Genomic DNA, 27,014 nt, shown 5'->3' on the forward strand with positions numbered 1-27,014 from the left:
GAACGTTCACAAACCAAACTACGATATGCTTGAATTTCAAACCGATTCCCGGTCTTGAGACGTCTATACGGCCGCTACGCAGATTGCTGTCCTCTCTCTTAAAAGCAACGTTGCTGAAACACGCCGTACACGACGCTGTACAACTCATTTGGTACAACTCGCATGACATCGAAATACTACCACAGAACACCTAATACTACGCCCAGGAGATCACCGAATGGTCGCTTTCGGTGGCGGCCTACAGGAGGCGGCACCGGTGGCGCCGGTAAAGTTAGATATTATTTTCCCGTCTTCAGAAGCTGTCGCTACACGTGAGTGCGCTCCTGCTGCGTTGATGCCGGTCGATGTGGTTGTTTAATCGTGCGTAGGCTGTGCCGAGATGAATTGTGGTGCATTTTGTATACATTGAGAATCACAAAACCGCTGGGACCGCGTAATGTAGCTCGCAGTCTCTTTCGTGTGGTGCGCCGATGTCGAATATTGTAGTTATGGCCCTTCGCGCTGCTTTTGTTCCCGGCTCGTGGAAAGCCTGTCTCAAGTATCTCCTCTGGCACTCTCGCATCGTATCACAGTGTACGGAAGAATTTGGTGAAGGTTGTGCTGTAGTGTGCTGTAGGTGATCCGCAATTCAACTGTGTTTGCTCCGGAAGGAGCGTCAAATGCGGTCGATGCCGCGGCACCCGTGAAAGGAGCGTTTCCCGAGTACGCCTAGAAAGGCAAGTCCGGCGCTTGCGCGCATTCTTGTGGTCTATGGTTCGTGAAGTGTGCGTTCTTTTACGGATCGCAAAATAATCAGTAAAGCAACAAAATTGATAAATGTGCTTTTGAAATGTTCGTTCTTCATGTCGCAGTGCACATTTAGCAAAACGCTCCATGGAAACTGCCCTAAAACGTATTAATGTTGCCAACAGCTTTTTCTATGGTTTATTTGCTTTCTCCTATGGAGCACGCTAGCGCGGGTGATTATTTGATCGGAATGGGCACAAAAATTTAAGCAGGTGAAGTTACTGTTCGTGTACATAGTTTTTAATTGAGAAGTGGTATAGGCATTTCTAGAAGTACGTCGATGTGTCGTCTTAACCGTCTTCACATCTGGGCGAGATAGCACCCGATTGCTGTGTCGACGCATGGCCAGATCTTTAGCTTGTATGCAAATGCTTCTGTTTATAGTGTCGTCAGACAGCGTGTATCCTGTGTGTTTTCGTGTACTTGTAAAGGGTTCTGATCTTGCAGAGAACCCTAAATTACAACAGCAATGTTTCTTTTTACGTAAAATATTTCACTTTTCTGTATTGTCTCTGAAAAATAGGGGATCTGTTGTAATTTTGTGCGCATCGCCCTTTGTGACAGTGCTTTGTTCCGCCGCATAAACAAGTTAGTTTAGACGCTTTTCGTGTCCTAAGGAATTTTCTTGATCGTACAATTCACATTTCACTCTACGCAGATGTATGTATGTACGTTTGTGTGAAAAGCTTTTCATAGTAAGTTCATGTTTGCTGCAGTTCGATTTACGCGTTATATAACCGCCTTTGCTGTAACAATCAGATATTTACACAAGCAGATGCACCTTCATGTAACTGGTTGCACGAGACTTTTCGAAAGGTAACGTGATCTTGTTATGTCACGAGTGCGCAGTTTCAGCAGGGGTTACAATAAATTAAACAGTTCTTATTGCTTAGGGATGCCAATATTTTGTGAACCAGAGGCACCACCACGTATGCACCTGCGGCACTTCTGCAGCCTCAACAGCTCGGCAAAGTATCTGATGGGCATGCTGCGACCAGGTGCGTACAGCGCAGTCGCTGCATGAGCTGCAGGTTTTGTTGGTATCATTCATACCTTGCAACTCTCCTGAATTTTTCGTGGGTTTAAAAATGTGGGCTGATTTTACAATTTTATGAATGTCAATTTAAAAAGAGAATGAAGTTTTGTTGGTTAAGATGTTTTAAAGCTGTTGAGAGATGGGTGGCATGCCATTGTTGAAATGCATGTAAAAAAATTGATTGTAATGGTACTTGTGCCATTATTAGCAACGCAATATCTCTAACGAGAATACGAGAGGGGCACTTGCTTTAGGGATGTTTGGTTAAATTCCTGAATCAGCCTAAAGCGTCAGCAGAAAGAACACTGAAAAAGCTCTGTAATCTAAGAAACAATGTTGTCAGTTTCTGGTTTCAAGATCGCTGCTGCTTTTTGTGCTGCACTTCAAGTTAAATAATAGTTAATAATGTGTGTGTGTGTGTGTATGCAACAATGTGGCTGCTGAGAGCAAGCTTTAAAAAAGTGTGCTATCTTCCGAACGAAGAATTTAGTGTCTGCAGTATTTTTACAAAATATAATGTTCACAGGTTGGCAGGTGTGACATAATGTAGTACAACACTTTTGCTGTAGATGTCATATTTATAACTTCCATTTCGGTCTACTTGAATCATATGTTTAGAATTTGGCCCACCTTCAATTCGATCAAGTTACATAGGTAGCCCCCTCTGAGTTAACTATATGTAGGGGCTATTGTAGATAGGCATGATGTACTTACTCACTGTATTGTGACAGATATTTTTAGGGACTGTGTTGTGAGGCATGCGTATCCTTTTACCTGTATGTCTTGGTACAGGTTGCCCTCTAAAAGCAGAGAGGCTTTGCCCACCTTTATTATTATGCTTTCATGTAGACTTCTAACATCTGTGCCCACACAGACCCTGTGTTCTTAATTACATTTTCCTAAGTATTCACTATTGCGTATTAATGTTTTTTTTTTTGGAGGGGGGTATTTATTCCTATATACTACAGAGAAAGGGACCTCAAAACAAAAAGCCACGAAAGGTGGCTTAAAAGTGTATGAAGCTTGGAAGTCTACATGTAATACCCTAAAGTACTACCAGTAGTAAAACATTTCTACATTTCTTTGTTTATAAGCTAGCTGCCAGATACATAATCCCATTATGAGGGTGTTTTTTTTTTCTTTTTTCTGACTTGTTTTGTTGAATGTTCTCCTTGTTAGTTTAGAATTTGTTTTCTTGCCACCTCACACAGTACTCCAAGTGGAGCCTATGAGCTATGTGTATATTAAGTAAATTCCTGAAGCATGCAACAAACCATGCAGCATAACATTTGAATGTTGCCAGTTTGCAATGCTTCTTCTCGAGTGCAGCGCAGCATGGAGCTTGAGACTGACCTCTTCAGATGGCACAAAAAATTGCAGGTTATGAAAATGTGGTCCCACAAACTGCTGGTTACGCATGTCACTCGGCCTGTTGCAGTGGTCACAAGTGAGAATGAAGTGGGAATGGAAATTTTGAAGCGCATACCCCAGGCAGGTTGTTGCAATCCATCATTTTACTATTTTCCTTCGAGTGTGCGTAAATCGTATGGTAACAGCTCTTTTTTAGAGCATGGTGAGCAGTACCAACAAACATGTTCTTTTAAAAACGTCATATTTAAATCTAAAAACTGCAGCACGTTCTCCACCGGAATCTCATGGGTAAAACACAGGCCCTTGCCATGAAGTTTAAAAAGCCTTATAACCGCGCTGGTTTCATCATGGTCAGTTGAAGAACACTGTTTGTCCAAAAGGACTAAAAATTGTCTACATATCTAAAAACCTTTATCACGTGCATGTTCTTAAAACAGTTGTCGAGGGTTATATCCATTTCGGAATGAATAGGTCACATAGCAGAGGCGCTACGTGAGTACAGTTGACTAAATACAGTTGATTGTCAAAAAGACTAAAAGTACTTTTGAGATAGCCTTCCAATAAGGCCAGAAAATTTTCTGGCCTAATTCTGTGAAGGTACGGGATGTACTTTCACAGCGTCAGCCACAATTTCAAGAAAGTGGTGTACAGGTATGGAGTACCTGTGGTCTTCTCCATCCCAAACAAGCTGGCCCGTCTCTGCCCCCGAATCACAGGTGGCCCTATGAACGGGTGTACAGTACCGCTCGTTAAGCGTTACGTGCATTGCTCCATTGGAGTGGTTTACATGATTCCACTCAGCTGTGGCAAGTGCTAAATTCAGGGTGTCTACCAACCGGGAAAACCGGAAATTCTCAGGGATTTTGAGTAGTCTGGAAAAACTCAGGGAAAACTCGGGGAATTTGTGCTTCTATCAGGTAAAATTAGCTGTAATTTTTTTAGAGGGTCAAAAGTCGCGGTAATGCTGGCTCGAGAAACAGACAGGACTCGTAAGGAATCGTCGTCGGCTGGAGGAGTTGCCAGTGTACAGTCAACGACCGACTTTCCGGATTCCCGATAACTCGGACGGCTTCGCGGCACCACCACGTACCCCAAAGAGTCAATGTATCATAACGTCTGAAATTTCAGACGCAAGAACTCTTCGCCGTCCGATTTTCTAAACGTTTTGCGTGATCACAGGTCCGAGACGGCATTAATGAAAACCACCACCGCTGCTATTTTGATTACCTCGCCGCCTTGAACCGGTGCTCTCGCATGCAGATCCGCTGGCAGCCGTAGCCACCACTGCGGCAACGCTAGGCCTAGCTGCTTCGACGTTCGCTGTTAAGCTTCTTGTCGTTCGGTGCCAAGTTTCTTCATTTCTCCGCTGACATCAACAAATTTGTCTTCGAAGCTCGGAAAGCACGGCGCATTGCAGAATGCTCTTTCCCGAAAGTCTGCTTCGCCTCATTATAGTTATGTAACGCGGTGAAGCGTAACAAGCGTAGGAAGGGGCAATTGTCGCGGGACACTGTATGTATTCCTTAATTTTACACGTGTGCACCCGCCCTCACCTGTCAAGTAGGAGCACCGATATGCCTAATAAGTGCACTGACAGGCATTCAGAGCTTTTTCAGACCTACATGTGTCGATTTTAGCCCTTAAGGGCAGTAAAAGACATGAATTTATTTTTTCGGACTGCCTGATTTTTCGGAAGTTTTCGCGGCCCCTAGGGGGTCCGAAAAATTGGACGTTGACTGTAAATTGACCAAGAGTATTCTTCAAATGGTCCGTGGGGCGAACGCGCGGCGAAAGGAGGACGAGAACAGAAAGGATCGACACACTGAGGAATGAACGGGGAATTAAGTATGCGACCGCTTTTTTTAAGGAGCCTGCGCTCAAAAAACAAATTGTTGGCTGATGCTGAGATGCAGTTGTCCCTCATTCAAACCAAAATAAACTCTTTAAAGCAGTGAAACCCAACACTGAGGCGTCTTGCGCGAGCTGAGAGTATGTCAGGACAGTTGCATGACACTGAGCATGCTATCAGTTGATAGAAATAGTTCATATTCGAAAATATTTGGTTCTGTATGCATCTCCTTTTTATTTGTACTAGAGAATGTCCAACTCGATTTGAAAATGTTTTCGAAGACATTTTATTTGCTGTGCATTTTAATAACCCTTCCCTTATATTCTTTTTTTTGAATAACATAAACACAACTCCTTAGTATTGAAATTGGATTAAGTCGGTTTTCTTTGAAATTTTTTTCATATGCTTACTAGAGAGTGACAGCATAGGGCGATATGATTTCAGCGCGACTTGATATAAAACATAGTTCTGCATCACTCAGGGAATTTTGCAAAAGCACTCAGGGAAAACCTGGAAAACTCAGGAAATTTGGAAATGTCAACATGGTAGACACCCTGAAATTGGGCACACTGGGTGTTGCATGAACGACCGAATCAGAGAGCACGCAAATATTTTAAAGAAAGATACGACTGTGCACCTGTCTGCACATTGCAGGTCTTGTCCCGATTTTGGACTAGCGTTTTTTAACGTCAGGATCCTAGGCAGAAGCAAAAACAAAACTGCACGGGAACTGTTAGAGGCCTTCCATATCCATACCACTTGTCTAGCTTGCATGAGTCAAACTTCTGTTACGCTGTATGATTCGGAATTCAGACTGCTGAGCACATAAAAATTGATAACATTACCTTCGGCTGGCTGACGTCCTTTGCTTGTTTTATGCGTTTGCACATGTGCATTTTTGTGTATATATGGGGGTGCTCTGTTTTTTTGCAAGAAACAGTTGTAAGTGTAGCGCTCGTCTTTCCTCCCCGCAGGGGCGTCTGCGTCAGCAGGCGTTTGGTGTTGCGCCACCACGTACCCAAGCACTATGAGGGTTGGACCCTCCCGCGTGTAGCCGTGCGCGGCTTAGCCGTGTCTGGGGAAAGGGGGATCCTGGAGGTTGAGCCGATGCTAGGTGTCTGTACCTTTAAGGTCCCCCGGGGTGGGCTACACACCTCTTCGGCCTCTGCTTCACATAGACGGCACCTCCAGACTGACCCACCTGGGGGAAATCGGCAGTCGCCTTTACCTGTCCTCCTCTTCAATCTTCAATGAGTAAAGGCAAGGCGCAAAACACAAGGACTGAAGAAGGACACAAACGACAGAACCGGCGCCACTCACATCTAAGTTTATTTCCGCAACTAGCCTGCCTTATGTAGGTCAATCAAGCCGAATCACGCACGGAACATTAGAAGTACAATGCAGCAATTCATTGACCACTCGGGAATCATATCTGATACAATAGATCAAATGTGCAAACAAGAACCACACGTGGAGCAGCACGGGAAACAATTCATCGAGCACAGTCTTTACCAAACCAACAGGAAGAAAAAAACGAAACAAAATAGACTGTCTACACTTCACTATCAACTATCCAAAACATTAAAATTAAATTATGGGGTTTTACGTGCCAAAACCACTTTCTGATTATGAGGCATGCCGTAGGGGAGGACTCCGGAAATTTCGACCACCTGGGGCACCTACATCTAAGTACATGGGTGTTTTTGCATTTCGTCCCCGTCAAAATGCGGCCGCCGTGGCCGGGATTCGATCTCGCGACCTTGTGCTCAGCAGCCTAACACCATAGCCACTGAGCAACAATGGCGGGTAACTATCCAAAACATAACACCATTCAAATGCCTAAGGCTCAGTCGGTGATAAAACCCACACGACTATGAGAATAATGACCAACGAATAACACGGAAAAACATGAAGGAAGGGCGTCTAAGTACAGCGTCTGCGTCAAAACTAAAATCTCTAAATAGTCGCTCACCTAAAAAACTGATAAAATGTGTGACCGCACGAAAAATGAAACACGTGGCAAGCAATGAAATGGACAGCACAGTTGAACGATAAAGGGTCTAAAGAACAGCGTCTGTGTAAAAAAAAAAAAAGAAAAAAAAGGAAAGAAAGAAAGAAAGAAAAAAAGACGAAAAAATTAAAAAAGGCGAACCTGTAAGAGGCACTAGAAAATAGTCAACAAAATAAAAGCTAAATAAATGAAAGGAAGACAGACGGAAAAACCTAAATGAAATCACTCTGACATGAAGCTTAAATGAAATCTTCTAAAGAAGTAGTCTCCTTGTCACTAAGCACAATGGATGGCCTGCTGACACATTGTTTCCCTCTTTCTTGATAAAATAAGCTTCCACAATCTCCCGCTCGAACCTGTCTTCTCCAAACTTCAAAAATTTAGTTTTGTCGAACTGAGGGCAGCATTTAGTGCAGTCTCTGCAATGCTCTGCAAGGAAGCTCCCTTCATTGTTGCGCAGATTACGGCAATGTTCCATTGCACACTCATTGAAACATCGACCTGTTTGTGCGATATAGCTGCACCACAGCTTAGAGGGATTTGGTACACGACAAGTGTCCTGCATTCAGTGAACTTCTTCAGCATCAGAAGTTCACTGAATGTGTGTGTGATTCAGCTTGATTGACCTACATAAGGCAGGCTTGTTGCGGAAATAAACTTAGTTGTGAGCGGCACGGGTCCTGTCGTTTGTGTCCTTCTTTAGTCCTTGTCTTTTGCGCCTTGCCTTTACTCATTCAAGCATGAACCAACTAGCCCAAGCAAGAGTTTTACTTTACTTCAATCTTTGTCTCTATCTCTCACTTTTAATCTTTCCTGTCATTTCTTCACTTCTGATGACTTCCGTCAGTGAGAAAAATGTAATCAATGTGAGAAGAATTAAGATGACACGGGATGGGAAAGAAATCAAAACCAAGCACCTGATACTCGCATACGGCTCAAGTGTCCTGCCCGAGTCAATCGAGGCCGGGTACATCAAGCTCGGTCTTAGGCCATACGTGCCAAATTGCCTCCGATGTTTCAAATGCCAATGTTTCGGCCACAGTTCACAGAGCTGCCAAGGCCGCCAAATGTGCGAAATGCAGTGCTCATGAACACTCGTCTGCAGCTTGCGAGAACTCTTTCCATTGTGTAAACTGTGATGGGGAGCATGCAGTGTGCCCGCTGTCGTGCCCATCCTGGAAAAAAGAAAAGTAAAAAAAAAGTACAAGAACACCTTTGCTGAGGCGATGCGTCGGGAGGCAGCGACACAACGGCTTCTGGTGGCTGTCCGACGCACAAGCAGTGAGTCGGCAGTTACGCTATCTGCCCCCGTGGCCATTGCAGCTAGCGCTGCTCTGCCACCCCAGCAGAAAGGGCCATCTTCCTCCGGGCAGGTGGCCTCGAAGGTCTCGTCCAACGTGCCGAGGCCTTCACATCAAACAAAGCGCTCGGAAGAGTGCGTGTCCAGCCCCTCGCAAGAGGCGATAGACACAACGACCGGCCAGACAGCGCCAAAGGAGCGGCAAGCCTCTCTCGACCACTCCAAAAAAGACAAAACCCACGTCATGGCACATCCAACGGGCCCGTGAACTAACCTTTCCTTTCCAGAACACAAGAGTATCAAACTCTGTCAAAATGGATACACAAATTATGATCAAAAATAACGTACAGCGCAAAGGACAAGGACAGTGATGACATGGAAAGGGCATATGACACGACTTGGAGATATGGGATTTCGCGAGACCTCTCAGAAATCGGTATTTGAGGGAATAAGCTTAATGTAATTGAAAGTTACTTATCAAATCGTACATTTTGTGTTAGGGTAGGCAATGCTCTATCCACGCAATTTACACAAGAAACGGGTGCCGCAAGGAGAGGTATTGTACCCTTTTTATAATCAAAATGAATTCCTTGCGCTTATCTATACCGCTGAGTATGTTTTATTCGGTATACGTAGATGACGTACAATTAGGTTTCAAGTCATGTAACCTTGCTATTTGTGAGTGACATGTCCAGCTTGGCTTGAACAAAGTGTGTAAATGGGCAGAGGAAAACGGCTTTAAACTGAATCCTGTTAAAAGCTTATGTGTCCTTTTTACACGAAAAAGAGGCTTGTTTCCAGAGTCCAGTGTTGAACTATATGGACAGCACGTACCAGTTGTCACACCACACAAATTTTTAGGAATCATATTAGATTCAAAACTGACCTTCATTCCACACTTTAGGCACCTAAAAGAGAAATGTCTAAAAACAATGAACCTTCTTAAACTTTTATCACATACAATATGGGGTAGCGACAGGAAGTGTCTGATGAACGTGTACAAAAGGCTTATGCGTACACGCTTAGACTATGGGGCCATAGTATATCAATCTGCCAGTCCAAGTGCCTTGAAGATGCTTGACCCTGTTCACCACTTAGGTATCCTCTTGGCGACGGGTGCCGTGAGGACAAGTCCTGTAGAGAGTCTACGTTGAAGCTAATGAGTAGTCACTTCATCTTCAGAGGTCGTACTCCAGTTTCATGTACTTTCTAAGAGTGTACACAAACCGCGACCATCCCTCTTATGGAAGCATAAACAACGTGACATCTGCAATGCTCTTAAATAATCGACTTGCAGCTAGAGAACCATTCTCTCTGTGCATTAGAAAGCCTGCCAAGGAAATGCAAGTTCCAATTCTTCAGCAAAACCTGATGGTCCCAGCTAAGCCATTGCCACTGTGGCAGTGGAAGCCCATAGAATGCAATACGTCATTCGTAGAGGTGACGAAACACGCCCCGGAGGCACATATTAGAATGCATTTCTTAGAACTTCAATCGAAGTACTCGTGCATAGAGTTTTACACTGACACTTCTAAGTCACATGCCGGCGTGTTTTATGCTGCAATCGGACCATCCTTCTCCGAATCTGATGCACTGCATCCGGAAACAAGCATATTCACCACGGCAGCTTATGCAATACTATCTGCTGTTAAACATATCAAAAAAGCAAAGCTGCACAAAGACACTATATACCCGGACTCTCTAAGTGTCGTAAAAGCGCTAATGTTCCTCCGCAATCATCGAAACCGTGTACTTACCGAGCTCTCTTCCGTTATTTGCACATTGTACGACTCAGCAGCAAGTCATTATATGCTGGGTACCTGGAAATAGGGTCATTGAGAGTAATATGCTGGCTGACCAAATTGCCACATCAATTGCATCACAAGATATCCATCCTACCACTGCTATACCTGCCTTAGATCTAAAGCCTTTCATCCGAAAGAAACTCTGAAGCCACTGGCAGCGCTTATGGGATGCTGAAACAAATAATAAGCTTCACTTAATTAAACCAAAACTAGGTTATTGGCCGTCCGCAACGAAAACACGACGAACAGATGTCCTATTCTGCCGTCTCAGAATAGGACACACATATGCCACACACAGTTTTCTGCTAACTGGAAATGAACCACCAACCTGCAGTAGGTGCGGTGAAAGGCTCACCATCCTCCTGGAGTGTCGGGAAGCCGAAACAGGGAGAAAGAAACACTTTCTGCTAGCATAACGGCAGCACATGCCCCTTCATCCTGTAATGTTTCTTGGTACAAAACCCTTGTTTAACGCCAGAGCCGTCTTAAGTTTCTTAAACGATGTTGTTTTACATGTTGTTATCCCTACGAATTTGTAGCGCATCCTCTCTCCAGAGGATGCCGCTATGATAATATTTTTGTACAGCACATGCCTTCAGGCCCTTCTGTTTCAAGGGCTCTCGTGAGGCAGTAGTGCATCTTGCAGACGTTTGGCTTCATGTATTTTTATATATCGTCATTCTATCACAATGTATCCTTTGTGCTCTTAGTACTCCTTATTAGTCATTGCCATAACTTTATTACTCATAGCTTTTACGCACTTTACAGAGATCGCTTTTAGGCCCCTTTCCAGCTGTGTCACACAAACCTCTCAGGATTAATCTACCAACTGCAACCTCGTTGCAACAACCCTCTGCAATTAATCTACCCACTGCAACCACTGGCGCTCTTTGGTCATAATTGGCCCTTGCGCCATAAAACAACAAATTCATTCATTGCTTTCCTTTTGTCTCGCACTGTCCTAAAGAGCAACATGTTAAGTAAGCTCCAACTTACCCAAAAATAATTTATCCTCGACAACTTGCATACGTTGCCAAAATAGGGCACCACAGATGCAGGAGCATATTATGGCGGCATTTTATTTTCCGAAGGGGTTTTTGCAAATGGTGAATTAAAGTTGAACTTATTACTGCGAAAGCCACCCATCATTCTGCTTTCACAGTTAGTGAAGTAGGCTATAGGCATTGTTCCCACTTCTCAGTGTTGCTAGCGTAGGGGCTCCTACTTTTGGGGGGGGGGGAATGCTGATAGAAAAATTCTGCTTACGAAATTTCTACATAACTTTGGAACTGCTGCAGGTATAACTACTTCCGAGAATGAGCATTTAATTGTGCCACAAATGACCCAGTTCCTTAGAAATCTGTTGTTGGTCCATTTTACGTCACACATGGAGCATTCCATTTTTTTCCCCTTTACAGTGACTCCTGTTACTCAGTTTTATGTTGCATGGAATACCAAGGGACTTTAAACGAGGCCAAGAATAAGTGCACGGTTTGAATGCATCTAGGATGACTAATGTCACATGACTCGGTAAACAAGCTTGCAGTTTTTGCTTTAAAGCAATGCTAAAGAGAAACACCCAATCATTTTAGAGGGATTAAGTATTCTCTCAGGACGCTTTCTGTGCTAAATTTTGTAATAAGAGCTTAATTATAAGGACAGAAAATGAAGGTGAAAATTGAATTTTTCAAATTTCGTGCCAGGATTTCACTGCCAGTATGTTAGTGGCACATTATGCATTCCAGAGCATTTTCTTGTAGTTTGGCTGTTGCGGTTCGGTTCACTCGCTTAAAACTTGCAAAGTTCAGTTTCTGGCTCACTTAGAATGCAATGTTGCCCACATTCGCCAAAGTGAAATTAATTAGACCCCTAGCAGGCTGTGTCAAAATTCAAGGCATCACAGCAAGCTAGTGCGGGAAGTTTATTGTGGTTTCACCGTCCATCTTTTATTCTGTCTTTTCTGGCATACGAAGCCTCCTCTGTTGATAGCTATTTTTTTTTTGTTATTGTGGTAGAGTAATTTACTAATGCAGCTCAAATAATTTTTCTGTGAAGTTTTGTCTGAATCATGTGGCATGAGATGACACTGCCCGAAGGTTATGTTCCATGTCAGTAGTTTGTGATATATAATCACCAGTACTGTCCTCAGGCGCTCAGAGATGTCACATCCCTTGCTCCTCATTGTAATCGTTCCCTGAAAATCCACAATAAGGATCTTGCTCAGTAGTAAGCTCATGAATCATACTGGAGGAGTGACAAACCGTTACAGCAGAGAAGCACCATATAACTCTAAATATTTGCATTTTAACATTTTTAATTCTAATATGCTCCCTTCTCCAAAACGTGTTGAATGTGTCGGGAATGTTTCAGCACTTGTTTTTACCTCAACAGTCGTGGAAAGACCAGTTCACCAGTCTGACTGCTGCATACTTGTACCTCGCTTGATCTCTGGAGTTGACTGCATGATTAGCATGATTATTTTTTACACAAGAATCGAGGTGGTTTTCAATGATGCTACCTTTCCCGAATACTCCATAATCACCAGTTTGTCGAAATAATTGGAACAAATGCAATCTTCGTTGAAACAACCTTGCTTTGCACAGCAAATCGAACAAGCCTTTTTCAGTGCAGTGGCAGGTATAGGATGTTGGTAGAAAATTGTTTCATCAAGATGTACTGCATCAGAAGGTATGTTTCTTGCTCATTCTATCCAACGTACAACGTACAAGGGTGGCCAGGGGCGGCCCGGGCCCCCTCTGAAATTAAGATGCATACCCCCTCATCCCCACCCACGCCACTACTTCTCACGCACATTTCTAAAGCGCCGCCAAATCAATGTTGAGACTTGACAGCTATTGGGCGGTCAACATTTTGCTGCCTTTTTCACTCCTTTTGGATGGCAGTAGTTATTGGCGTCTCCTAGGATGTGAAGGCCAGTTTCCTCATCAATTCGATGCCTGCGTGATTAACTCCAGATGCATTCAGTTGTCACCGTCTGTTCAGCAGTCACGCACATCGTTGTTGCTGCGTTAGTTCAACCTTCTTTGTTTAGACTGATCTAGGGACCAGGAAAGGGATTCAGTTCGTGGTCAGCTGGTCTGTATGCACGTGGAACGAGTTGCGGCCAGAGAAAATGCCAATTGCGTGTAACCTTTCTTTTTGTTTCATTTTTTCCTCAAGTGAAGGCTCGCCGTGACGCTGACAGATCCTCGGAACCATATACACGTGAGATGGGTTAGAAAAGGTGGAAAATATAATAATGCGAGACAGCGTCCATCATCAAATCCTGCAGTAACCCTTAAACTCATAGGCAATATGACTGTCACCCGTTAGCTCGTATGTTTTTTTCCTATTTGTACAGTTCTTTTCGTGCAAAATTGTCAACTGGAATCAAGAGTCGCAAGGATTCGAGAAATTAAGTGATCCACTAAGGGAGTGAGCCAACGCAACAGCCCAACAGGAAGGAAAAGCGAAAATTAACAAATTTAACCGTTCTTTAAGAAAATATTTATCGTTCAACATCTTTTTATTTAAAAAGGAAGTAGAGAAAACGCCGCCAAAAGTGGAGGACAATTTCGTGTGTTCTGAATGATGCTTCTGCAGTTATCAGTCGAGCCGCCTAACGTAGCCACTTTTCTGCTGTGCTTATGTAGGCGTTTTTCTAACCTTCCGAGGTGGGCACAGTATGTGTAGAATCGCAGCTTCCTGCGCCGTACGCGGTTGTACGCGACTGGTGGCCACGCATCGTTACGTAACTTCTCAAATAACAATACGAGTCGGTTGTGGCACTTAACTTGTTAGAGAACTAAACGAGGGATCCAAAAGAACTGCGATTGTTTCGAAAATATATATTTCTGTATAATTCTTCCAGAGCTAATTCGAAAAACGCTACTATAGTCGGATACATCTTAAGTCTGCAATGAAACCCCGCCCATGTCTTCATAACCACCAGCCACTGTTCCTCACGCGAGGCTGCAAATAATTCGTACTTCAAACTTTTTCTGTTACCCAAATAAGGCGGTAATTACAAAAGTATGATTATTAGCGCGTAATTTAAACCTTTTCCCTCGACTATTATAGTGGAATGGCGAATGCCTAATTCTTTATTGAACTGAAAAACCATGCTTTCTTCGCTACAACTTTTTGTTGTGAAGTTTCACTTCAGTTGGCAGTGAAGCATGAGTAAAACAGGTTCAGCAGTGAAATGAACTGCACCGGACTTTTGAAGAGCGATATGCTCAGACTCCATACATTTTGTCCATGTCTGTTGCACACCTCATTGCTTCCACCGATGAAAAGACTCTTCAAGAACAGCAGACGCTCCAGAGGTATCAAGTACGACGCCATTTTGAAAAGGCCGCATGACGATTTTGTTTGCTTCTGTGATTGGCTGGCGGAGTAACACAACTCCGCGCGGTCCGTCTGCCTTTGTTGCCTACTGCAGATTATTTAGGTTCTATTCCGCGAAAGTAATCTTTATTTTACACTTTCGCTTCTTTACTTGTTTCTGGCAGTGTTCTTCTTGCGCTTCTTTCCTGCGCCAGTTCATTTGATGTGGTTCTTCGTTTGCCAAGTAAAGGAGAGGTGTATCGCACAGGCGTACCTGTAAAATTCACCTTATTTCATTTCTCTTTTGTGGGTTTACGCGTTGTTATGGCGAATGGTGGGCATTATTCACATTTGTACTAGTAAAAGTACCTCCCCTCATTTGCATAGCAAAGTTACCTTAGGTTGCCCCCCCCCATAAAAAAAAAAAATCCTGGGTACGTGCCTGCCAACGTAGCATCATCATCTGGTCTTTATGTTCCTTTCAGTTCTATTCACAGTGCCTACACACGAAAGATATAAGGGACAGGCAGATGTGGTGTTCACAGTGCGCACATATAGAGGAAATAACAATCAGACTGAGATTGAAAGAGCACAGCGCTCTTTCACTTTCATCGTGAGCGCCATCAAAACAAACTCTTGCCAACTTTTCCAAGCTTCAACCATTGTGATTGGTGTTTTCCATCTACAAAATGCCCATATGCAAGTCGTAGCACTGGTTATTTTTGTATGTATGGAAAAGCCTTATGCAATTCCAGAATAATTTCGCTTGTTCAAAACATGGTACGGAACTTGCCACTGTTTGTTTTAAAGGCTGAACTGGGTAGGAAACTATTGTGGTATTCTTTATGCTGTCCGGGTGCGTTAAGCTTGCGCAGATGCTTAAAGCTTGTACTATGTTGATGAAAATTAGATTGAAGCGATAGAAGGATGGTTGTCGATGTGTAATTATGGCCTTCGGGTAGACGCGCCGAGTTATGCTTTTGGGGACACTTATTAGTTAACCTCATCAGGTAATACCATTAGCCTTATGGGTGCTATGATGTTGCAGTGCCTGCAGGATGGCCAGCATTGCAATACACGTTAAAATTATTGTACAAGTCATGCAATGGTATCGGGATCGGCCCACCAAGTGACAGCCTTTGATTACACTACACTTGGGATCAGCCCAGTTTACTCAACCAGAGAGCCATCCGTGCACAAGGGGAGGGGCATGGCAAAAAGAAGGCTTTTGATTAATCTTTCTCACAAGGATAGCTCATGTATATAATCTTTCTTAACTTGGATGCTTTGTTGCTCAAAGTGACGTTAGTTATGGGCACAATGTCTGCATTTTGTTCCTATTTATGTTTCACAAAAGTTGCTTTGTTCAGTGTCATTTTTTATATTGTCTCTCTTGTCACACTAAGCTCACTTGTTTTATAGCTGCTATGGGATGGCTGGACCTGGAGAAGTGTAAGCAGGGCATGCTACATTGCTGATCTGCGCCGATCTCGACATCCAAGTTGGTCCCGCGACAGTTGGGCACCACTGTGCTTTGCTTCATTGACAAGGTGATATGATATGGTGAGCTTGTACCTCAATATCGGTATCGAAGAATATGTTAAGAAAAAAAAAAACAAGGGTTGGCCTTTAAGATGAATACACTCACATTCTTTCTTGAAGGCCCTCTTTTGACACTGCTCTGCATGGACATACTTTGAGAGGATGCTAACACTCCTTTATTGCAAACTGCCATGGAGCTAGTTTATGCGTTAAAGTAGCACTATTTCACGCACAAAAAAAAAAGCCTTATTTAGCACACAATTGACAAGGAAGGAAAGGAGGCAACAGGACGGACCACTACTAACAGTTCAGTTGTATTACTCGCAGGGTGATATCGTGCGAAAGGTGAAAGGGGCAGAATAGATAAATCTGAATACATGCTGCTCGCACAAAAACCAAAAGGACACATGGCGTGGCTAGTGTGACACCCGTTTTACAGTGATAATAAGCAGTCTCACATTCTAGCGGTCCTCTGCGTGGGGAGCTAGTGTTAGGTTCCCCGTCATGCATACAAGAAAAGCCTCAGATATCTCTCCGCTGTATTTGTCTTTATATTTTGCCACAATCAAGCAGCTTTCAAACACAAGTGTATGTGCATCGAGAGCAGTGCAATTCCACTGCTAGCTGACCCACGCATCAAGTTTGCTTGCTCATGCAGCCAGTCATTGATACATTGGCCGGTTTAGCTGGTGTAGCATCTACTGCACGAAATGGTATGTGATAGACACTGCACCTGTGTTCTGTACGTGCTTTGTTGCATGCTTTTTTTTCACACATAGCGATGCCGGCCTTGTTCATTATTCACATGCCTACACTACAAACCAAGCATTATCTTTGCTTAAAAAGAATTGTAGGAAAGCCACCATGAGGTGACTCAGCACGAAGCAAAGTTGATTCGTTGGTTTTGGTTCATTGGTTCGACGGGTTTTGGAGCCCTTGCGGCTTCCTTGTTCATACCAAGGCAGACAAGCTTGTAGGCTGTGCTTCTGCAATTTGTACAGCACACTGACACAGGTGCGGGCCTCGTCTTCGGAAGAGGGCTGACTGACATCGCGTTCCACGGCACAGATGACTTGTGCTGGACGAGGCACCACTGTTGATCTTCGTTCCCTTGTGCAAAACAGCAGTCTTAGGCTTAGAGTAGTTGTAGGAAGACAAGGTAAACATAACTTTCATGGCTTCAGTGGGATCATTTCCCCTGGGGCATCTAGCTTTTTTTTTTTTTTTTTGCAACTGTGCAGAGGTGCTTCTCTAGAGTCGACGTGAAGTTGGCATAGAGTTGTGCATTCGGGAACTCCTGAACAATGATCTGCTTTAGTTAGTGCTTTGTGAAGAATGCACCATCCTCCAAGCCACTGATTTTATGTGGCATGCTTGTACTCGTGCTCTCAGTAATTTCTTGGCTTGCCGAATTATCTTGCGGCCCCAAGCTGTTGTCTTCATGTGCCGACTTTTCACTTCGCAAGTGTTGTTGAAGGGCAGGTGGTTTTACAGGTGGCTATTCTAGATATTAGTGAAACGAACTGGCCAATTTGCTTACGTCTTGTCCATAGTTTTGTAGGAGTTAGTCAAAGATAAAAGAATATTCATCTCGCTGGTAACATGATGATAGTCACTTGGTCAATTACCACAACTTTATCATCATGTTACTAGACTCGATGAATTTTAGTCAAACCTTTGACAATATCTCCTACAGAATGTGTAAATAAGATGTGCTAAGCGAGGCCCACTGGTTTGTCTTAGTCGCGTCCGGAATAGCCACCTGTATGTGCCACCTTTCCTTGAACCAGACTAGCAAAGCAAAGAACTTTGTACCCAAAAGTCTGTGCTTGAATACGTCGGTAGTGTCAGTGTGCGGCCTCAAGATAGTTCGGCCAGCCAGGAAGAAATTACTAGAGTCAGGAGTTCAAGAATGCTGACAAAAAATGGGGGCTTGAAAACTGTCGCATTCTTCACAGGGCGTCAACTAGACCAGGACATTGTTCACGTCTTTCAGGTGATACAGCTCCATATCAACTTCACGGCAACGCTAAGGGACCACCTGTACGAACAGTCGCAAGCAAGCTTGATGTATTAAAATCCAAAGAAGCCATTCAAACCAAGAAGTTATCTCCAGCTTGTATTGTGAAAGCCCACTGAATCTGAAACTGCCATTTGGTGCAAAGGTGTGAATTTAACGCTCCAGAATGCTTCACCCGATCCTGGCAAAAGTAACCTCCGCCGTAGAATAAGCCGGCAGTCAGCTCCGCGTATTTAGAATATCCAGAAAGTACAACGCATGGCAACCGCAGCACCATGCTATTGGCTTACGCGCCTGCGGGACGCCGTGATGTCACTCCTAGCAACGGCGCCAAGCGATAACTCTCGTTCCCGGTGCTCTCCTGCTGACTAGACCTGACTGGACTACACCGTGTTCCAGACGTCGCAGGTTCGCGTGCCTCTAATCGTCGTACAAAAATCCCTCACATAACCTGATCCTAGATGCCTAGGGAGAGGATCGTTTAGTGATTTTTTAGAAGGCATGATGGTGGCGCCGGGCGACGCCGTGGCGTGTTCGTTCTCTGGCTCGCGCGGACGGCGCGTTGTTCAACGTTGCTTATGTGATCGTGCTTGCGTTGCTTGTGTGTTGGTGGTAGGTTCTGTGTTACATGGCGGAATGCCGCGAGTAGTGGTGGTGCGGCAGTGCGACTTTTGCCTCGGTGACCTCTGGCAGTACAGAATCTGCGTTGTGTGACCCGTGCTTCGTTGACAATTGAAATGTCGAACTGGCCTAGCGCCTCCGCAGCGAAGTTCTACGAACCGCGATGTAACGTCGCCGTGTCCGACTTTGCTTAACGGACATCGAGGAATGTGCTGCTCGCTACAAGTCATGTAAATGCGACTGCGTCGACCGCCCATGCACTGTTCAACGCTGAACGTGTGTTAGGTGTGCTGTGCTTGAAACGAGTGGTGCAGCCGTGCAGCGGGGGGTGGTGGAAGAGCAGAGTGGCTTAGGGGTCTCCATTTTCACGTTCACAGATATGTGCTCCCGTTTTGGTCTCATTAGCGGCTGTTGCGGGATTGTGGTGTGCTCCTTGCCTAGTATGAAGTTTACGATGCTAACACACAGCATGTTCACGTTTTTCCGTGCTATATGTCATTTGCATGACGACCGAGTTGAAAATAAGGCATATGTCTGTGTTTGCATTTGTGTGTTGTAAATTACTTCCTATTGTGGAAGTTCTGGCAGTCTTATTACGCAAGGAGTACGAACGTAAACATATAAACATATTTCTGTGTGTCTGAAATTTTGAATTTCACATAATAGCCTTTACGACTGATAAGCAGGCTACACAGCCTTTGTGAATCAGCTACCTTTTGTTGCGACCCTCTTCCATGTGGTAGACTGATGCATGGTGCACGTTTATTTCTGTACTGTTGTACTGTTGTAAAAATCATTTGTTTATTCACCCAATACAAATGTACTGTTTCTTCGCCGCAGTACATTTTAGTTACGCGCTGAAGGATACTAAAAGTGGGAGGGGACCGCTATCACTCAGCATAGTATGTCCACTCAGGCGACCTGAGAGGCGGCCGTTGCGCGAGTGTATAATTAAAGAACTCTTTTTATGTCCAGTGTCAGTGGCCCTTTTCCACTTTTAGTATACTTCACCGCAGTACATAAGTGTATTGCGAAAAAGGTAATCTTAAAAAGCTCAATTATGCAACGTTTCTTTCCTAGCTTGCTACACCGCAATACAGGGGTGTAGCATCGTGCAGTAAATCATACTAAGAGTGGAAAGGGCACATAGGTTTACTCATTATTTTTAATTGTGATATAATTTGCAAGTGCATCTGTGCTCTTGGTAAGCTTTATTGACAATTCTTTGTACATTACAAATTCATATTGCCGGGAAGCTTACTAAGGCACATTCGCCATTTTGTAATGCATTATTCACCTTCAATGCTGGAGCACAATGCGGATTCATGCCTATGCTTCTGGCTGGACTGCACGTGCTCTTTGAGAATTGATTCGTTGTTCATAAGTGCACTGGTACTTACTCTAAACTGGAGGGCTGAAGTTGATACGGAAGCACAATTTTTATTAAGGGGACAAGATGTTGCCAAGGTGGTTGTAGCACAGTTTTTTTTTCTTCCAGGTACCTTTTCTACTAGAAGCTTCCATTGCAGTGTTTCGAGTCTCTTTGAGCCAGCACATAGTGTATATAAAAATCGGACACCGATTGGGAATGTCACTTATGCTCTCTGCAGTAAGCTGCGCACAGGATAAGTTCGTGCCTATCTATAGAAAAAAATGTAGCATGACCAGACAAAATAAAAGGGGGTGGGCTGCAGCAATACTAAGTGTTAAATGGTGCCTTATCCTTTCCGTTGAATTTTCTGTTTTGTGCTTTTTATTATGGATCCTCCACAGTAACCATTAGAGTGCCAAACGTGAGCTTGTTGGTCTCGGATCTCATGGTTGTTACTAACAAAACAGTGTGATAAACAAACAAGGGCTTAGAGGCATCCAGTCATCTTGCTTATCTCATGGTGTTGCTACATGAGCACCGTGAGCCTCCAGACCAACTAGGAAGGGAAATTTGTTGCGATCATGTCAGAACTGTATTGAAACCAAACGAACAGTGCTCTCAATGACAACTTTTGGACAGTAGAATGCTTGCACCCAGCAAAGTCTAAGAAGGAAGCATTCAGGATGTGCAAGTGGGCTTTTTGAAGCTGGCATCATTGCTGGAGGGGCTTTGCCTGCTGCTCTCTTTATGGATACACAAAGATGATTTCCTCTTTGAGAGGGATTGTTTCAGATGTCGTTACATGGCAACAATGCTGGGTGTATAGTAGCAGAGAAGCTTGTCTTGGCCCACTGTCAATAATATGTTCCGTTTCCAGTGCCCCTGTGGAAGTGCCTACTTTTTGGACACAAAGTGCTCTCCATGCATGCATGCATTTTTATCTTGTAAAGATGTCTATTACCCTTTGCCTCAAGCTGGTCCTTGTTGATGTCACCCAAGAAGGCATTGCGGAGTATGGCGATGCGGACTTACAAATCAGTGTTGATGCCAGTGAAACCAGATTAATGGAGCTGCCGTTTATTTCTGTCCACTCCATCTTCATCCAGTTACACTGAGCAGTTCTTTGTCCAAACAGAAGGCATATGTACTTAGCCATGCATAGCCTGCGCACTAAGACTTGTTGGCGTGCCTGAGAACCTTAGCAGTGTCTATATGCAAAAACATTCTGATGTGTTCATCACTTCCTTCTCTTTATCACACTTTGCTTGATGAAGCCAGCAACTTGGTCAATTACATGTTCAACAGGCTTCCCATTAGTTTTCCCAGTGTCTCCTTTACCAGGGTGCTGCTCATAGATATCTGTTTTGTTGACCTTGCACTGCACTTAAACCATGGCCACACCTGCTGAACCTATAGTATGCGATCAGAAAAGTGCTATACATCACGTTGCTCCAAACTCATGACATGTGCTACAAGGCCTTGAGGAACACCCTCATTAATTTCCGTCCTCATCATACTGTATGAAGCTTTGCATGACAAGTGCGACAATTAACATCTGCTGGTTTTTCAGTGCTATTCCTGTCCAGCTTGCTGAAAGCTATCCCGAATGTTTCAAAAGCAGGACTGCTGCCGGACAAGAATTGCATAAAGCAAGGGTAGCTGTAACCATATATGTCACACAAAATGAAGAAGGCCACTGAGTGTACAGGCAGTTTAATTCTTATCCGACAAGCTTGGTTCTCCCTTTGCAAGTGAGTAAACCTAACTTGCCCCAAACACATGGCCTGTGACAAACTATGTGGCAGATGCTGTGTCCCCTGCAAAGCCGAAGATGTGTACAACATCCTGACACCCGAAGTGGCTTCTGCACTGGGCAAACAGGCTACTATAAGAACGACCGCCTCTACTAATATGCTAATAACGGGAAAACGGGCAGAAATTTGGCTATTCATTGGGCCCAACTGCAGGTGCAAGCCACTCTTCCACCAGATGTGTGTTGTTCACAGGAATTGGAGCTATACAAATGCAGACAAAAACAATGATGTTTGAAAGTAGTAGAGTTGAACTATATTCTGCACAAACAGTGCTACTTGCAGCGCTGGTACCTTGTAGCTACAATTCATGGCTGTCCCACCATGCAAAGGCACTATTCTTGAATTATTAACTTCTATTTATATTTATGGTGGCCATATATTGCAAGTACATATCCACATTGTGTGCAATATGGTTAAATGATGTCAACTATGATAGCCATTCCTAATCTGAGATGCAACAAAAGAACTAATATAGGCAACAAATTGTAATTCAAAAAGACAACCCTTGCACAGGATAAGTGACAGACTTCCTTTTATTGAACAAAAGTCACATGTGTCACACGCCAGCAGCAGTGGGTAGCAAACTTGCAAGCTTGGGTGACAGAGGCAAAACTTAGCAAAATGCTACACTCATACTCAAATGTAAAACGGCCTATGACACAAAAAAACGACATTATATTGTACTGAATGAAAGGGCAAGACTCCATCCAAGAACACATTATGGCACCACATAATTGACATGGTGTAAAAGATGTTAACACGCCCTCCCCATAAAAAAAGAAACACTGAAAACATGCCTTAAAAGGCAATGTGCAGCGTCTGAAAGCAAGAAAAAATGACCCAAAAAAGGTTTCGCTAAGTCTTTCAATGATTAAAATTGTCAAACTGTCTTGTCACTTCTTAATGGATCTGCGTAGTGTACTAGGGTGTTCTGATAATGAAGTTTCAGCAAGTGTTTTGGAAAGCAGTGTTCCCAGTCTGTGTCCAATATTTCGAATTTAAAGAGGGGCAGGCTGCCTTGCAAAGATGTACATTGTAGTTTATAAAACAGAAAAAGGCAAGCAATATTGCTGTGCTTTAGAAATTCACTTAAAGCAGTGCTCTTAAATTAAAGTATTAGCTTGCACAATGCCATTATAACAGCTTTCCACCTCTAACATTTTTTTATCTCAGTTGCAAAAAGATGGGAATTTCTTTTTGAACATAACTTTTTAAACTATATTTAACAGGTGAACTAAATACATCGTAAAAGTGGCATTTCGCATCTGCAACAACTTCAATGTACTTGAAATTCAGCATATTGGGACATGGAGGAAGCCATAACAATGCAATAACGGCCTGAGATAGTTCTCTGCAATTAGGTGAAGAAATTGGCACATATCTGCAACATTTATTGATATCTAGCGTGAACTTTAACGGGACTGTTTATAACGTTTTGTGCCAGCGCACATACGTTAAAACACTATTCAGTGCTTTCACGCCGTGTCCATGTATGCCGAATTGCATTAATAGGACGTGAGCGGCACAGTAATCGCAAGGGCGTTTTGTTTTCTCTTGAGGGCATCGCGCTGCGTATCATTAGTAGTAGTGGTGGAATACGACCCCATCTCACAGGTTCCGATCTTGTCGGCATGGGTTTCGCCCAGCGATCCTCGCAGCGTAAACTGTCGCACCGGCGTAGATCCCGATTCCTATCAATCGGCAGGGCGGAGAGGGCGCTTCGATGGATGGGACGGAAAGTGGCGTCACCCTTGGCTCGCGATCGCGCCAGCACATTGTTACGCCAGATTCACGTAGCCGCGTCTGCGTACTAGCCACGACAAAACGTTGGCCACGGCGTTGGCCACGACCCACAACAAGCTACGCAAAACCGCTGGTGATAAGAGTACGTTGTTAGGCATGACGCCACAGCGCGTCCCCGCAGCTGGCAGCATAAAGCGTGGCGCTGCGGTTGCCATGCGTTGTCCCTTCTGGATGTTCCAAATACGCGTCGGCTCCTTCTGAAGGAAAAAAGAAGGCCCACGCGCTTACCTGCCATAGTGTATGTAACCCAGGAATCTGTCTCTGCTCCGGAATCTGAGTTTTTTTCGCCTTGACTTGGTCAGTGACCACAATTTCATTCTTATGAAACAATACATTAACAGGTTCAAACTCGGGTTAACGTTTTAATCTGCATGATTTTGCAGCCATAAACTGATGAAAGGAGACCCACAGTGACTAGTGAACCTGTGCATGGGTCTGCGTCATCAAGAAGTCTGAAACCCACTTGCATAGGCTAGAAGAAGAAGAATAGAATTTATTGATAGGAAAGACAGAGAGGTCGACCTGAGCTAGTGCGCTCTAGTCTGCTACTCTGTACTGGGGAAGAGGGAAGGGGAGTGAAATCAACAGCACAAGTGTGCCTTGTGATCATTAGCCTATGCAAAAACTTTCACGTTTTTGCATAGGCTAATGATCACAAGGCACACTTGTGCTGTTGCTTGATACGATACCATGCTCTTCTTCAAGGAATGGCGTCAATTGTTTTAGCTGCATTCAACACCACGGATGTACACTGCCCCTATAGTTTTGGTTAAAAGTAAAGAAGGTAAGGCAGAATACGCCATTTAAAACTAGCGGGAGTAATCTTGACCTTAGTGGATTGTTGCTCAAAACATCTCACAATTTCTTGTTATGAAATTATTTTAAATTTAGCTGCTGTCGTTTTATTTTCTAGAAACATTTTGTCTTATGAATATAGTGTATGTATTAAACAAATTTCAATCCTTGAGTTTTACATGCTAAAGTTACAATATGATTACGAGGCATGCTGTAGTGTGGACTCGGTATTATACATTAAACGCATGTTAACTCAAACTCTGATATCTCGAGATATCAGTCAAGTCAAATTTTTTTCCTGGCGCAGTGTTAACTCAATGCGTATTTAACTTCTTATGCCGAAGTGCTTTGGCACTGTGCTCCCGATGTCTCAAAATCTTGACTGCGAAAACGTAGGGAAGACGTCATCACACAAAAGTTTCCATACTTTGTGCGCAACTGCGATATTGCCAAAAAGTGGCAAGATTGTAAGTTTGTAGCAAATTCCACTTCATTCTACCTACTGCTCACGTCCGGCTGCGATCTCATTGACAATCTTGGCGGAGCGTTCTTCTGACCCCTTAAAAAGGGCAATGAGCTCAAGAAGGCACCAGTGACCTCCACAACATGCATGCTCACAAATGCGCAGCGAGTTGTCGGCTCGCTGTGCTCTGTACAGACCGGCATGCTGCGCCATAAATGCGCTGGCCGCCAATTTCTCCATTTAATTTCCTTGTGCAGTGTCTTCTGCTCGGCACATGGCTTCCTTCGACCCCCGGCGCTTTGGCGACTGCGCGGTTGCCGCTGGACCTGAAGTTCTCGGCGCCGATGGTGGATGAGTGGTGCCTTCGGTATCGATGAAATCCGGGCACCATCTACAGTTTTTCTTCGGGCGAACCAGCGGCGTCGACAACGACAGCACCATTACCGGCCTACTCAAGCGACTGGCATCACCACGCTGCCTTCAGTGGGCGTGAGAGAGCGGCAGACATGCGTTGGCTGTTAATTCCTCCTTTCAGTATCCTTGTGCAGGTTGGTGAAGCGGCATCCCTTTATGCTAAGCGTTCTAGCAATGCATGCTTGCTGTTCCACCCGTGCCCAAGTGTTCTTTATGCCACGTTACAACAGTGCGTTTTTGTGTTTAAACAGTTACGGATGTGTGGTGACATTGAGTTAAACCCTGGGCCTGATGAAAAAGTGCTTGCTGCCGTAGCCGCGCTTTCATCAAAATTTGAATCCCGTCATGCAGAGGTAATGCACGCATTTAGCGACATTATACGAAGAAACACTTGCTCAAAAGGTTTCAGGCCTATCAACCAGACTACAAACTCTCGAGACAATTGTTGAATCTCTTGAGAGGGTGCGCAGCCCTCGGGAGATATTAGTAGCATGGTTTCTTCGGCTGTTAAATGTGAGAGCGCCGAGCTCAAATCAAGGTTAGGTAATCTTGAAGATCAGTCACGGAGGGACGACCTGGTCTTTTATGGAATCCCTGACGAGCCGTCCGAGACCTGGGAGGAGTCGGAAGCTCGCATTTGCGACCTTGTTTCACGCCATCTTCAGTTAAACATTTCTGGCCATAATATTTCTAGAGCCCACCGACTGGGACAGCTTGTGGCTTCCAAGCCTCATCAGGTTTCCTTCATATAAAACACGAGAATCCATTTTATCGCAGAGAAAAAAAAACTGAAAGAATGAATGTGTTTCTATGAGTGAAGACATCTGCCGAGAAACACGGCAATCGCAGAAAAAGTTAATTGCGTCTGGCAAGGCTGCAGGTCAATATTTTTCTTCACGCTCGAATAAGCTTTTAATGAATAAAAAGACTTACATCTATTGTGCAGCTACTGATACGTTGTGCGAACTTGAGACAGTTCGAGAGCCGCATGCGCCCCAAGGAACTGTAGCCCCAAACCCACCAACACCGCCTCAGTAGCTATATTCAGCTTGACCCCCTTGCAGCAATCTATCAGTACTTTTTACAAACACACGACGTAGTATCTTCAACCAGCGTGCTTAGCTTTCTTCTATCATTGATTATTGCCGGGCAGATATTATCATTCTCACTGAGACGTGGTTGTCAGCAAAAGTAAATAACAATGAAATATTCGATTGTGGAAAAGCATACATTTATTGGTACGCTCAGGCGGAGGCGTTCTAATTGGCATTGCCGATGTACTCAACTCTTCAGTTATTAGTGTTGCGTCTTCTTTGGAACTGATTTGTGTACGCGTAAATTTTTCCTCTCGTGACTTCATTTTTTACGCATGCTATTGGTTGCCTATTGCCTCATCCTCTTTTTGGTCCGATCTTCACTATATCCTCAACAAATTATTTGTAAGATATCCGAATTCACCTTTCTTCCTTCTGGGCGATTTCAACTTCCCAAACATAAAATGGCAATCCCAACTTGTTTCTTTAGAGCACAATTCGTCTGAGTGTACTGAATTCATAAACCTATGTTCGGATTTCAGCCTCACTCAGCTCGTCTACCAACCAACACGCATTACTCCTAATTGCTCTAACACCCTAGATTCGATCCTCACTTCCTCACCTGACCTTGTTTCTGCAGTTAGTTATC

General features: G+C 44.0%; 1 long non-coding RNA gene across 1 annotated transcript in view; it reads left to right on the top strand.

The window, feature by feature from the left end:
* Window positions 1–317: 317 nt before the first annotated feature.
* LOC139053014 (uncharacterized) overlaps window positions 318–27,014 on the top strand; it is a 41,858-nt gene continuing 15,161 nt past the window's right edge. The window contains exons 1-4 of the long non-coding RNA XR_011510166.1: window positions 318–716; window positions 1,680–1,784; window positions 15,910–16,050; window positions 25,175–25,465. This is a non-coding gene — a long non-coding RNA (uncharacterized lncRNA). The remainder of the gene's footprint in view (window positions 717–1,679; window positions 1,785–15,909; window positions 16,051–25,174; window positions 25,466–27,014) is intronic.

This window comes from Dermacentor albipictus, unplaced genomic scaffold (genome assembly GCF_038994185.2).
Source record: "Dermacentor albipictus isolate Rhodes 1998 colony unplaced genomic scaffold, USDA_Dalb.pri_finalv2 scaffold_54, whole genome shotgun sequence".
Lineage (NCBI taxonomy): Eukaryota > Metazoa > Arthropoda > Arachnida > Ixodida > Ixodidae > Dermacentor > Dermacentor albipictus.